The sequence below is a fragment of the Vicugna pacos genome, chromosome 3 (genome assembly GCF_048564905.1).
Source record: "Vicugna pacos chromosome 3, VicPac4, whole genome shotgun sequence".
Lineage (NCBI taxonomy): Eukaryota > Metazoa > Chordata > Mammalia > Artiodactyla > Camelidae > Vicugna > Vicugna pacos.
This window is the reverse complement of record NC_132989.1, coordinates 52,407,675-52,421,370: the sequence shown is the minus strand read 5'-3', so window position 1 is coordinate 52,421,370 and position 13,696 is coordinate 52,407,675.

Here is a 13,696-nt window from a genome sequence, read left to right as displayed (position 1 = left end):
AATGTGAAAAGAATATCAACATTGACAGAAGAGTGCATAGCCACAGAATGATATGTACAAAAATAATCACATCAGCTTTATTTGTACTTGTGAAATTTAGAAATCAAATGTCTATCAGCAAGAGAATATATTAAATAAATTATAGTACATTTATACAATGGAATGCCACATTCATAAAAAAAAGAAATTCAGCCAAACACAACAATAGATATCAATCTGGTAACAATGGTTAAAACATCTACTTTAACAGCAAGAATAAATCTATACTCCAGGACAATGATGAGTTGAGTAGACAAGAGAGAAAAAATGCATACCATCTAATTCCAATTATGTGAAACTCAGTAATAGGCAAAATTAATTTATGGTGAGAGAAGCCAGAATGGTGTTTACCAGTGGCTCTCAAATGGCATGATTTTTGTCTCCCAGAGGGCATTTGACAATGTTGAGAGACATTCTTGGTTGTTACTATTGAAGGAAGGATTGCTACTGCCATTTAGGAAAAGAGGGCAGAGATAATTCCTGTTAGATACTATCTTTTATTATTTTCTGCATTACATTGGACAGATATACAACAAGCAAGGGTGAATAATTAATTTATTTAAATTCATTAACGTCTACAAGCATGCATAAAACACTCGAAATGGAAAGAAGGAAGAGGGGAAGGAAAGGAATTTCTAAATAAAGCAGGGCTAAATTCTGATTCATTATGACATTCCAGAGGAATATAGGCAGTGATGGAAAAGAGTAGAATGAGGCAAGAATTCTTTTTTAATGTTTAGTATTTCCGCTTTATTCTTCTTTATAATTACTTGTTCCTCCTTCATATTACCAATATTCTCTGTTTTCTGCAGATACTTATTAGGCTTACTTTAAATTAACTGAACTAGCTTCTCTATTAATTCCGGTTTGTCTAGGACACACTGTGTTATTTTTCTTTTATAGCTATGTTCTTCAAATTTCTGGGGGTTTTTTCCCCACTAAATTCTGAAAAGTAAAGAGAAATCTAGGAATGCATCAACTCTGGCCATTCCAGATGGTTTGAAGGCTGTGGAATGCCCAAGACAAAAGGTACCTGTAATATCTCTGCATTCAAGCCCCTTCATTTGCTATCCCCTCAAAAGGCAGCCCTAACATTTAAGAAATATCTTTATAAGTCTCACAGGGCCCTACTCCTACAAGAGCTCACGCCATAGGAGCAGAGATTCCCAAATTTGACTGCACATTATAATTACATGGGGTGATTTACAAAATATACCTGAGTCCCAGGCCCCAGAGAATCTCACTTGGTTTCGGCTGTGACTCTGGCATTAGAATTTTTCCCCGGATGATTCTAATGAGTAACCAAGACTGAAACTAATCTTACAAGATTCAACTTACAGAGAACCAATTATCAATCTGTTTTAATCTTTTCCTAGTAGCAATACCCTACTGTAGTGGTTCTTAAAACATAGCATGCTTCCAGATCATGTAGTGGGCTTATAAAAGCTCAGATTCCTGGGCCCAGCCCAAAGTTTCTGAATCAATAGCCTGGACTGGTACCTGAGAATTTTCAATTCTAACAAGTCCCCAGGTGATGCTTATGCTATGGGTCTCATTCTCTAAGAAAACAACTGCCCTACTATATTGATAGATGATAGATAGGTAGATAGGTAGATAGATAGATAGATAGATAGATAGATAGGTAGATAGATAGATAGATAGATAGATAGATAGATAGATAGAGATACACAATTTATAAAAAGTACATTAATACACCTCTGGTAATTGTCTTTTTCACTTTTTAAATTCAATTATTTGACAGAAAGTGTAGTATTAACATTCAGTAAAAATATTTCAATTTAAATGAATTATAATTGATTTTTTTAAAAAGAAAATTGCTTGAAACTTTGGGGTACTCAAATTAAGCAGAAAAATCCTAGAATGCTGAAAACCTCACATTGGAAGTTACTGTTCTGACGTGAAAACTTGGAAATTATAAATAAAATTAGTAACCTTTTAGTGATCTTAAAGTTATTATATAAATATTAACTTAATTTTCTTAGTACTTGAAAAATACAAACCTGAACACATCATTTCTTAATAAGCCCCAGTGAAAGATAATTTTAAACACGTTGTAATAATCAAAGCAGAGTTTGAGCTACTGTATTTTGATTTAATTGTCTGCATTAAATAAACCAAATAAAATCATTGCTTTGGAGAATTTTTTATGATGATTATGCCTGGAACAAATATACTGAGAGTTTATTAAACCTTGGAGATATAGGATAACAGTTTTTTGTTCTTTTAGATCACATAATTCTAATAATGCTAAGCCATAAATTAATTAATGTAATTGATAGTTTCAGATCATATGATACAGATTTGCCATGTACTTTAACACTGCATACTATATTTTACAGCTAAAAGTTAAAAATGCTAACAGTAATTATGTTAGATGTGACTACTGTCCCATCGCCTAATGATTTACTTTTTATGTTTCTTAACCTATGTGAGGCAGAAACTGCAAAGCTACAACCTATACAACTTTCATCTTCCAAAGAGAAATTCTGCATGGAGGTCATTCTTACATGGAAGCTAACTTGTAGGCACATAGCATTACACTGCTGAGAATCCTTCACAGAAGGCAGTCCAAAAACGATGGTGGAAACTGCTGAGCTAGTGCAAACTATTTTATCGAATCTAAACTTAGTGGGCTAGAAACTTGAAATATTTTTCCCCTACTCTTTGCCTTCAACTATTCTCTATCAAGTCTTTCTTTTCTCTACTTTTCTCCTTAAGGACATCTTCAAGTGCACAGTAGGACAGAAATGATAGTAGGACAGGAGTGATAGTGTCCTTTAAATACACTCAAAGAAGTATCTGTCTTCATTTGTCCTCAGCAATCCCTAGAATACAGGGTACTTAAGCCTCCCTGTCCTCAGTTTTGGTTCCTAGTGACCAATTTCCAGTTATAGCTAAGACCTATTCACCACTCTGTAATATTGGTTTTGTAAAAGAAATCATGTTAGCCTCAGAGCATGTAATTCTTAATGCAATTAATTATTGTTTTTTCCTGAAAGTCTGCCCTTTAAATTCCATTAAATGAAATATTTTTCTGAAATAAATCTGTTTGAAGCTCAAAGGTAGTTGCTCTTAAACATATGAACTGATCTTTTTGCACAATTTAAAGTTATTTAGAAATATATTAGATTGTATGTGTTATAAAACTAACCAATTTGAATGTTTGAGTTTCCCCATCTTCCTCTGCCCCTACCCACACAAAAAGCTTATCAAGATTCTCTATTCTGAAAATCAAAAAGAAAAAAAAGAGAAAAAAGTTTTATTTATTGTAACTGAATGCTTTCATCCAATCAATGCTTTTCTATAGAGCCACCTACCTCAATGATAGAAACTTTAATAGTATATTTGACTCTAAACATCACAAAACATATTTTCAGAAGAAATGTGGGAAATCTAAGTACATTAATTACATAGGACACAGATAGTGTATGCTTATATTTACTAATTTGCAGAGTTAAATTGATAGAAGTTGAGCAAGACACATAAGCTGCCTAAAGACTAATTAGAGAAGATATGCTAGAGGAAGAATGTCTTAAATTGGATTCTAAAGGAGGAAGAGGTCCACGAAGAATTTAAAGATGGTGTGCTCTCTTTAGAGAGCAAGCAAAGGTAAGACTACATCAGGATTGACACAATGAATACTGAAGTGAGAAGGGGGTCTAGAAATAAAACCTCTGTTTCTTTCAGACTGGCTACCAACAATTTAACTCCCTAGTGTCCCCACCCAGCTTTCAGTGATGTTACACCTGAAATCAAAGCCTTTATTTTCCAAAATATGGTGGGAGATGGTGATAGAGCAAAACAGGAGTTTCCTGAGTATGACAGACTTACAGACTCAAACGGGGAAATGGGAGTGGCTTGGGGCTCTCTGGTTGTTCCGAAGCTTTCAAGCCCCAAAAGAGACTACTGTCCCAATGTCTTCTCTAGATTTTCTTTCCATATTATTACAGAAAAGGATTTTTCGGCTTATCAGAGAAATAGAACACCAGCACAAACAAAGTATATTTCTTCAATTAATATATCTGCTTTGTTCTTTAATAAATGTTTTTTAAATGAACATTTAAAAATTGAAATCAGTTGATTTTTTTTCACCATTTCTTGTATCCTTTTCTGATTAACACTTCTCTTCATAGGCATTTTGATTTCACTACAGAGTAAGCTAAATTCTAATTCTAAAATTCTCCTAATGTATCCACTAGACATACAATTTTACCTTTAACAAAAGACCTCTCTCTAGTGACCTCAGATAAATGTCTAACAGTTGCTTTAATTTGAATAGGCCAAGAGTCTGAAGTTTGCAGACACTTAAGATCCAGCACTCCAAAGTATAATTCTGCGAGATAGATTGTTTTCCAGAATGAGATTAAATTTCCCAGACCAAAATACTTCCTCTTTCACTACCACTTTTCAATACTATAGTATTACTGGGCACAATTTTTCATTACTATTTGTTTAAAGATCTTTTAACCCATTCTGCTTTATTAAAAAAAAATTTTAGTGGTTTTCTCAGATTCAAATATTTTGAAACCCTAGCTTAACTTAAAGCTGCATTTATTCTCGGAGGCATTCTTGTATGAAACTTAGTTAAGAAATTTATCTTTCAATTTAAAACTCTTAAGAGCAAAGAATTTTAGAAAAATCTCATTCATATAATACTGTCACATTTTGTTAGAAGTATTCTGTGAGGGCAATATATTTGTGTAAAATGATCTAAGAATACTCTGATTTGTCAATACATAACACAGAAGCATTCCACAAAATTAAGCATTCTTGTTTTACATGTTTGGGAGAATTGTTTTAATGAGAAATCTATACTAGACACATAGAGATTAGACTTAACCAAATAAAATTAAGAGCATGTATTCCTACAGTAATTTATTTTATTATTTTTATTATTATAACATTGATGATTTTGCACCCTTATATGTAACCCCTTACATTTTTTGTTTGTTTGTTTTTTGGTTGTTTGTGGTTTTTTTTTTTTACTGTTTTTCTTTACAGATTCTGGCAGAGAAGTTAGGTATGCCAATTTAAGTCCAATAAATGTTAGTAATACAGATGAAGTTAGATACTGCAGATTACATTATAAGGGATAGTTTTTTTAGTTATTTAGTCATATGAATGAAGGGATCAAAAATGCATTTTTTTATTGAAGGGTGATCATTTATTTTAACTTAGTATCTGTAAAATTTTAACTTAATGTTGTACAGCAGCATACCTCCCTTTTGTATTCTTACAGTACCTCCTAACTCTTTTCTATAAATTCATTACCATTTTAACTTTACTAAAACTGCATTATGGCATTAGTTCCTTCATTTCACTGTGAGGGCTTAAAAATAGGGACTATATCTCATTTAAAACATCAGTGTCTAACACAGTAGCTCATCCTCAGAACTAACATTAAGATTGTTTCAGGAGCAAATAAAGGACAGTAAATCAATGTAAGAAACCAACTAAAGAGAAAATATAAGAGCATAATGTCAGAAAACATAATGGTATGAAAGTATCTTGGAAAATTCCAGAACTGGAAACTAACATGCTGTTTGTTGTTAAGAACAACAAAATAACAAAATGAACAAAAGCAAGCTTATAGTCACTATCCACTACTCATCTTTCTTTTGTTTCTGTCTCTCTTTCTATCATGCCATTTTTTTCAATACTCATATCAGCTTTGGCTACACCCGAGCTCACACAGCGGAAAGACTGGCTGGCTTTTTACATTTTAACCACTCAATAAACATTCCCAGATGTGAGTCCAATCTTAGTGCCAGTTCCAGATTCATTGTAATGAATTCTGAAGGGCCTACCTTGGGTCAGGTGCCCACCCAGAGCTTGCCAGATGAGTTCAAAAGTGGGGTCAGACTGCCCAATGACCATGGAGTGTGAGTGTGAAGCATCTCTCAAAGAGGGGGTACTGGAGATGTTCATGTAGGGCTCATGTAGGTTGGAGAGATTCAAAGGATGAATGAATGAGTCAATCACACTAAAGCACAAAATCTATTTTTAAAGTTCTCATCAACAAGCTTTGACTCATACATTCTAGGAATGGAAAGTATTCTCCTGGTGACAAAAAAGATAACAATTAAAGCAACAACTTGTGATTGACATCGTTCTTGGATACTTGTTTTCCTTCCTTTTCCCTCTGCTGTATTTGTCTTGACTTTAAAGCACAGAATTGGCTTTTCATAACTGTTTATTCTATTGTGAGAGAATATGTAGTTTTCACATGACAGGATGTTCAGTGTATGCTTTGAGAACTGCTGTATTTATCAGTATCCTCCAGTGATTCGTGTTGAACAAAGTTGTTTGTTAAAAAACACATAGGAACAGTGCAGATATTAAATAATGGAATTCCTGTTTTCTACTTCCCTTAACTGCCTTTACCTAACTTAGTGATGCTTTCTCACACAGACTAAATAAGATAAATGAAAATTTCAATTAATAGTTCTATACATATTCTATAATTTTTCAAAGGCCTCTCTTGAGGTTGCACTGTGCTAAGCCAGGATGCAGGCCATGTATAGGGTAAATATCTTCAATAGCAACATAAGTAAAACCAAACCAAGAAGCAAGCCAAGAAATAAATGAATAAACAGAGCGCATGAACAGCAAAGTGATGCTGTATTAATATCTAAACAGCAGTATGAGCTTGTGTCTTGTGATCACTTACCTGATGTGCATGGACGTACCACCTGGCTTCATTTAGAAGTTTTAGGCACAAGCTATCTCCTCCCCATCCACCTATAAGACTCACCCAACAGATTTATACAGATTCTGGGGCATTCCTGAGGTTACAGGTAGGTTGCTATCATAGTTTTATTTTACTGTACCCTTTACATAAAATCAAAATTAGGAAATTGCAACAATGTTCATGGGAGGGAAATATTTCTTTGATGATCTACTCAGATTACCCTTCTTGGTATATCTATGCTGATTGCTGATGGTGATCATGAGCATGGAAGTTTGATGAGGATATTCTTATTAGAGTATCTAATTATAAGGTTAATCAATAATTAACTAGTTAATAGGGTATCTTTATTAGCCTAACAAGGAATCCATCTACATAGGAAACTATCCACATAGCAAATATATTTGATGCTGATTTTTAAAGGAAAAATCTTAATTTTTTAAACAGAAAATTTACACATTTGCCCAATGATTCTTGTTATTCTTTGACATCCTTTGTCTTCCTTTCAGGTAAACGTTATAGATACAATACATTATTTTCAATTTTAAAAATGGGTTTACTTGATGTAATAGGAAGACTCATTCACTGCTGTTAATTAATCATGGCAAAAGTGGTCTTCAAACCACAGTCACAAATTTCATTACAGCTTAAATTATTTTTAATGGTATCATACTCATAAAGTTAAACTTCGCTGCATATATCCAATAGTCATATTAACTCCATTTAGAATAAGCAAAATCAGTTAATTTAATTTTAAACTTTTTTTCTTACTAACAGAAGTTCCAACTTTAAAAAAGACCTAAATCCTTTATAGATGAAGGGAGTAAATCATTATTATCCAATTGCTGGCTGAGGGATAGCACTAGTGACAGATTAGAAAACGTTGTGTAATGCAAAAGGGCCCAATTTTAAAAATCAGGAGATCTGAGTTTAGTCCAGCCTTCAGCAATTTTGTCCACTAAAAAAATTATACAATCTCTCTAGACATTCCTTGTATCTTCTATAATACTTAGGAGATTACATTTACTTCTGTGTAAGTATGTAAGAATTCTAAGATTCTACAAATACATGAAGATCCATTTAGTGTCAATCTTTTTCCTTCAACTAATGGAATTTGATTAACCTGAAGAATTTGCATTCTATCTTTCCATCACTTTTATTCCTCATAGAATCATGATATATGAGTAAAAGAAACATTATTACTATTAAGGAAAATGAGAAATCTTACTTTTTTTTATTCATTCTGTATATTAACTTACATTTACTGAACACCAACCTCATTTAACATTTGTTAAATACCAATGATGTTACAAATTCCTGCCCTCGAAGAATTTACACATTAGTTTTATACAGGCTACCAATGAGCTCTACAGCTTACAGATATATTTGATTTGGTGTGCAGTATTGACTGAATGGTGTTTGTTATTTTGATTTATTTTATTTGTTATTTTATTTATTACTTAAAAAGGGATTTCATATAAATATATGAATTTCTGGTTTATTTTGAGAAAAAAAAATCAACTTATGCCTTCTAGTCTGATGACAACTGACTGGAGGTAATAACTTCTACTTTTAGGTAAGATCATCATTCTCTAGTTAAGAACATATGCATTTACCTACCCATCCCCAGTTTCATTTAGTGTTAATCCCTGGTCTACAAACATAAAGGTAGTTGGGAAAATATCCCACTGGGAGAAGCCATACTGAGTTAAACATGCTGTGAGAGTTTCATGTTAATGCTAAGATAGCTAACATCTATACCTAAGAGATCATTTTGTCAAGAGGTAGGCATAAAGGATAGGATAAAGAGAAAGACGTAACAGTTGATGAGCTTGTGAGAATCCAGGATACAAGACAATTTGATAATTTGGTTTGTAAGACATTTCAAGCATGTGAATTCATTTTTATGTTAGGCTATTTATCTATGAATTGAGCCCACGGAAATTCTATGCAGCCATGTTTCAAATGTTCACAATATTGGGGTAAATTCTGGCCATTTCTTCATCTTTGAATTCTACCAAAGTGTTTAAATATAAATAAGCCTTTAGGACAAACTTAAAGAATTGACAGAAGAGAAAGAAGAAGTATAAAGAGAATAGTAATACTTACCTGAAAGAAAGGAGGAGGGAAAGAGGAGGAGATCATGTATGCAGAGAAAGAAAAGGAAAATCCTGATAGAGAAACAGTAAGTGCTACTTTACATGCCCCACTAACACTTGGTAGCTATTTGGTTTATTTACTACGAGCTAAAAAAAAAATGCAGGAAAATCAACTAAAATAACAATTTTAGTTTAGAAGGTGGCACCAATCCAAATGAGTATGTAAATACTTATTACATTTGGTTGCATCTTTTTGTTTAACTTAGTTTTTAAACTCCATTTACTATTAAAAAAAAATCAGAAAGTTTGGAAACAACCTAACTGTCCATCAATGAGGAGTTGATTAAAGTAACATTCTCAGTATGAAAAACTCTGTAATAATAAAACCAGAGCCAACTTCTCTTCCAATTAGTCACAGAAGACATAGTGCCTTGAGGCTCACATTACTTTTAGGGACCCATGAAACTGTGTTAATTTAAATTTCTTTTAAAATCAGAAGAAACAAATATAATAATAAAAATACATAAAAATGAATCCAGCCTTGATTATAGTCATCTTTATAGCAACCTAGTCATAAAACAGAACTTTATTATTTTTATTTTATTATTATTATTATTATTATTATTATTAAAGAAAGGGGCCAAAGAAGGCAAACATGCCTAGGGCCCACAAAAATCATATTTAGGCCTTGAACAAAACAATACGACAAATCATGATGTACTGATATGGAATGATCTCCAAGGTATTTTAAAAAAATAACAATAAAAAGCAAAGTACCAGTTTGTATATAAAGAATACTACCATTTCATTTGTGTTAAAAAAGACACTTTTATATAACTTGTACATTTATGTTTATTTCTGGAAGACACATGAGAAACAAAATATTACTAGACTTTGAGAGAGGGACTATTTATCTGGTAAACAGGGACGGAAGACAGTTTTTCAGTAAATTTCCTTTCACACATTTTGAATTTTGAGCCATACAAATGTAATATCTGTTGAAATAAAAATATTTTAAAATTTTAATATTAATATTAACAAATAATTTTTAAATATATTATTTTAATATTTTAAAATTTTAAATATTAAAAAAATTAATATTTTTTAAAAATTAAAAAATTAAAAAAAATTTAAAAACTAACTAAAGAAAAATATTTAAAAACTAGTAGGTTTTCATCATATGGAAGCAACTGATCATTAGGAAGCGTTTCTCTCTCATGTGGTATCAAGTATATCCTTCCAAATTAATGAGCCATTTTAAAATATAACAATTACCATCCAAATATCATATACTGTTTCTGGAATTAAAAACACAAGAAGAGCATCTCTAGTAAATTCCAAATTTGGCCTCAGCTCTATTAAAGAATGGCAAGATCTGTTCACAGAAGTTAACATATTTAATTGCCTTGGTGAATTTGGTTTTATTTTCTGAGGTGCACATCCTGTTTCTCAGCTTTAAAATATACATTGCACTCCCTCCCCTGCCCTGCCAGTGTCAATCACTGGATCCCAAACTGCACTGAAAGAGGTTCTACAGAAGTCAGTTGCAGACACCTCTGTTACAGGTTATAAACCTCATGGCCCTTTGATCCCAATGACTCTTCAGTGCCTCAGTAAATTCCCATTGCCTAATAAACACAGTTCTATACCTACTTGGTATACCAAGTATACCTACTCATGCTAAGGAAGATTATGCAGAGCACTTATAGAGCCAGTCATAACTGCCCAGTCTCGCAGAATAATAATCTCTTCCCATTTTCCCTTCAAACCTGATACTGACTTCTCCTTTTACGTTCACTGCCAATATGCTGTCCCTCACCTTAGGAACACTAAATTGTTACATGGGCTGAAATGCTGACATAACCCTCCTCTCTGTGGCCTAACCTCCCAAGGCTAAGGTGTTATCACCAGACACTATACTGGCTCTGCTCTCAAACACCGCCCTCCTTTGTTCTTGCTTGTGCTTAGACCACAGTCAGGTTTACTTCCCAGTTATTATTCTCTGAGCTGGGTGCTCAGCTACAGCCAGCGAGACCACTCACCACTTAGTACTGCCTCGGCATTACCCACTTCTGCTTTTCAAACAATTGACACAACAAATTTTTTTTACAAATCTTCACAACAGAGAGACTCTTTATACATAACACCCTAAAATGAGGTCACTGGCATATATTTCTGTAAGAAATAATTCACTGGCAGAGATGCAGAAAACGTTTACATAAAATAATACCATAGGAGTATTTTTAACAATAGTTTTCCAGCTAAAGGGAAATTGTCCAACATACTAAATACACATAATAAATCATTAAAATTCATGTTTGCAAAGAGATTTTAGACAAATAAAATATTATTTATGATATAAATATAAAAACAGAATGTAACTTATATATACTGTATTGTTCTAAATATATAACTAAAAATGATATATGTATATATATATATACACGCAGGCAAATATATAATATTGGACTACTGAAAGGAAATTCTCAGGATGGTAGAATTATTGCTTCTTTACACTGTAAATTTCTAAACTTCAATAGTATCAACATATTACTTTCATTTTTAGAAAAAAGCCATATTCATAACCCACTGCAAGAAATACCTCACAAAGATATAGTTTTATTTGTAGCTACTTATATTATCATTCCATAAATATACTTGTATTCATTATTTTTTACTGGTTTCTGTAAGCCTAATTATTCTCATTATTCTTTTTAAAATGTCTTTTTATCATCAATATTGTGCCACTTCAATTTTTACTCCGAATCTTATGAACTTCCCACTTCATAAATCCCACTTCACACCTGACATTTCCCACCTCATACTTCACAAAGGTAATGGTCTTACAAGAGCATGCTTCTATTCATAAACATCCCACTTCTCACTTCACACTTAACATTTCAAACTTCACATTTCACGTGTCTTAGTTCACAAATCAGAAAGAGTATATTTGCATTTACTTCACCTCCCCTGTCCTTTACCTTTATGCTTTACTGCCAGATTTTTATATGTACACACATCATAAATGTGGCCTTATATTATTTTGCAAAGCCTTGAATTATTTTTTAAGAAAATTGGGAGAATTACAAAATAGGTTTTTGTATTTACACACTGATTTTCAATTTCTGCTTGCCATTCTCTCCTTCCTGTAAATCAAAATTTCCATCTTGTATCACTTCCATTCAGCCTGAAAACACCCTGTAGTACAGACTGCTTGAAATGAGTTTCCTCAGCTTTCACTTGCCTGAAAGTCTTTATTTTGCCATATTTTTGTAAGATAATTTTACTGGATATAGAATTCAAGTTTAATAGCTTTTTTATTTCTCTTAGGACCTTAAAGATGCTACTGCTTCTGGTCTCCATAGTCTGATGAGAACTATGCCTTCATATGTGTTTTTATTCTTCTGTATGTAATGCGTCTTTTTTCTATGGCTCCTTTCAAGAAGTTCTAATTTGGACTCTGATATTTGTGACTCTCCATGTTACTCTGATATGCCTAAATGCTGTTTTCTTGGTATTTATCTTGCTTACTGCTCTCTGATCTTCTCAGAACTGTTAAGTCAAAGTTTTTCAATTATTTTTCAAAAATATTTTACTGCCTTATTATACCTGATTGTTCTCTACTAGATTGAACTGAAAATGAAATGCTTATCAATATAAAGTGTTCTCTTTTCCTTACTAACATAAACAGATTTCTTTAAAGACTAGAATATGTCCACTTAAATTAAAATTCCCAGATTCCCAGAAGCTAGAAGTGGCTATGTGACATACCTCTCTCCAGCGATGTCAAGGGCATCAGGTGGGGCTTCTGGGTAACCAGTTGTTTCACTGTTCAAAAAAAAAAGGCATGCATGGCCCCTCATTTCTCATTATGCCTATTCCCCGTGCCCCTTCCACTTACCCACTTTGTCTCAGGAAGTTCTGACCTTAGAGTTGAGAATAATATGAGTCATATGGCCTTCTAACTCCAGAAGACTGAGAGGTGCTCAGAGTAAAGCTGAAGTAAACCTACCGCCTGGAACCAGGCCTATACAAGGTCAGCTTAAATGAGTCAATTCAACTTGCCCAAAGACATGTGAGAAATAAATGCTTATTTGTAGTATGCCACTGATACCTTTTTAGTTATTGGTTATGTGAGAAATAAATGCTTATTTGTAGTATGCCACTGATACCTTTTTAGTTATTGGTTATGCAGCATTATCCTAGCAACAGCTGACTGAGACAAGAAGCTAGACTCAAATTATGGAAACCTATTATTAGGAAAAGATAAAATGTAGCCAGGAATAGCCCACCTCTGATGCTAGACTGCCTGAGTTCACTGCCCAGCTCTACTGTTTTTAACTCATGTTGATTTTCAGCAATTTAATTGTAAAATAGAATAATAATGGGTTTGGGGTTTTTTTGTAAGGATGAAACAAAGGTAAGTGTTTAACATTTGATAATATGGTATCTGGTACACAACAGATGCTTAATTAATATTCAAAACTATTATTCAATACCAGACTGGGGGGGTCTTAGATTTTACTGATCAGGCCAGTCGTATTTTACATATTTCCATGGAAGACTAGTGTTCTGTTGTTAGCTGAGGTATTCCCTGATAAATTAGATTAATGGTGGTCTTTTTCCAGTTTGCAGATTAATTTAAATAAATTGATATAAATTCCTTGTTCTAATTTTCCCCCTATGTTTTTAAATCTCTAGTGCTTGGCACAACTTGTTTGCAGGACAACTGAAAACAAGTAAATGAACAAGTAATACTACTATTAATAGAAAAAATTCAGAAACACCTATTATACTTAGTTTGACAACTTGTCTTTTAAATAGATATGTGTGCCCCAAATTTTCATTT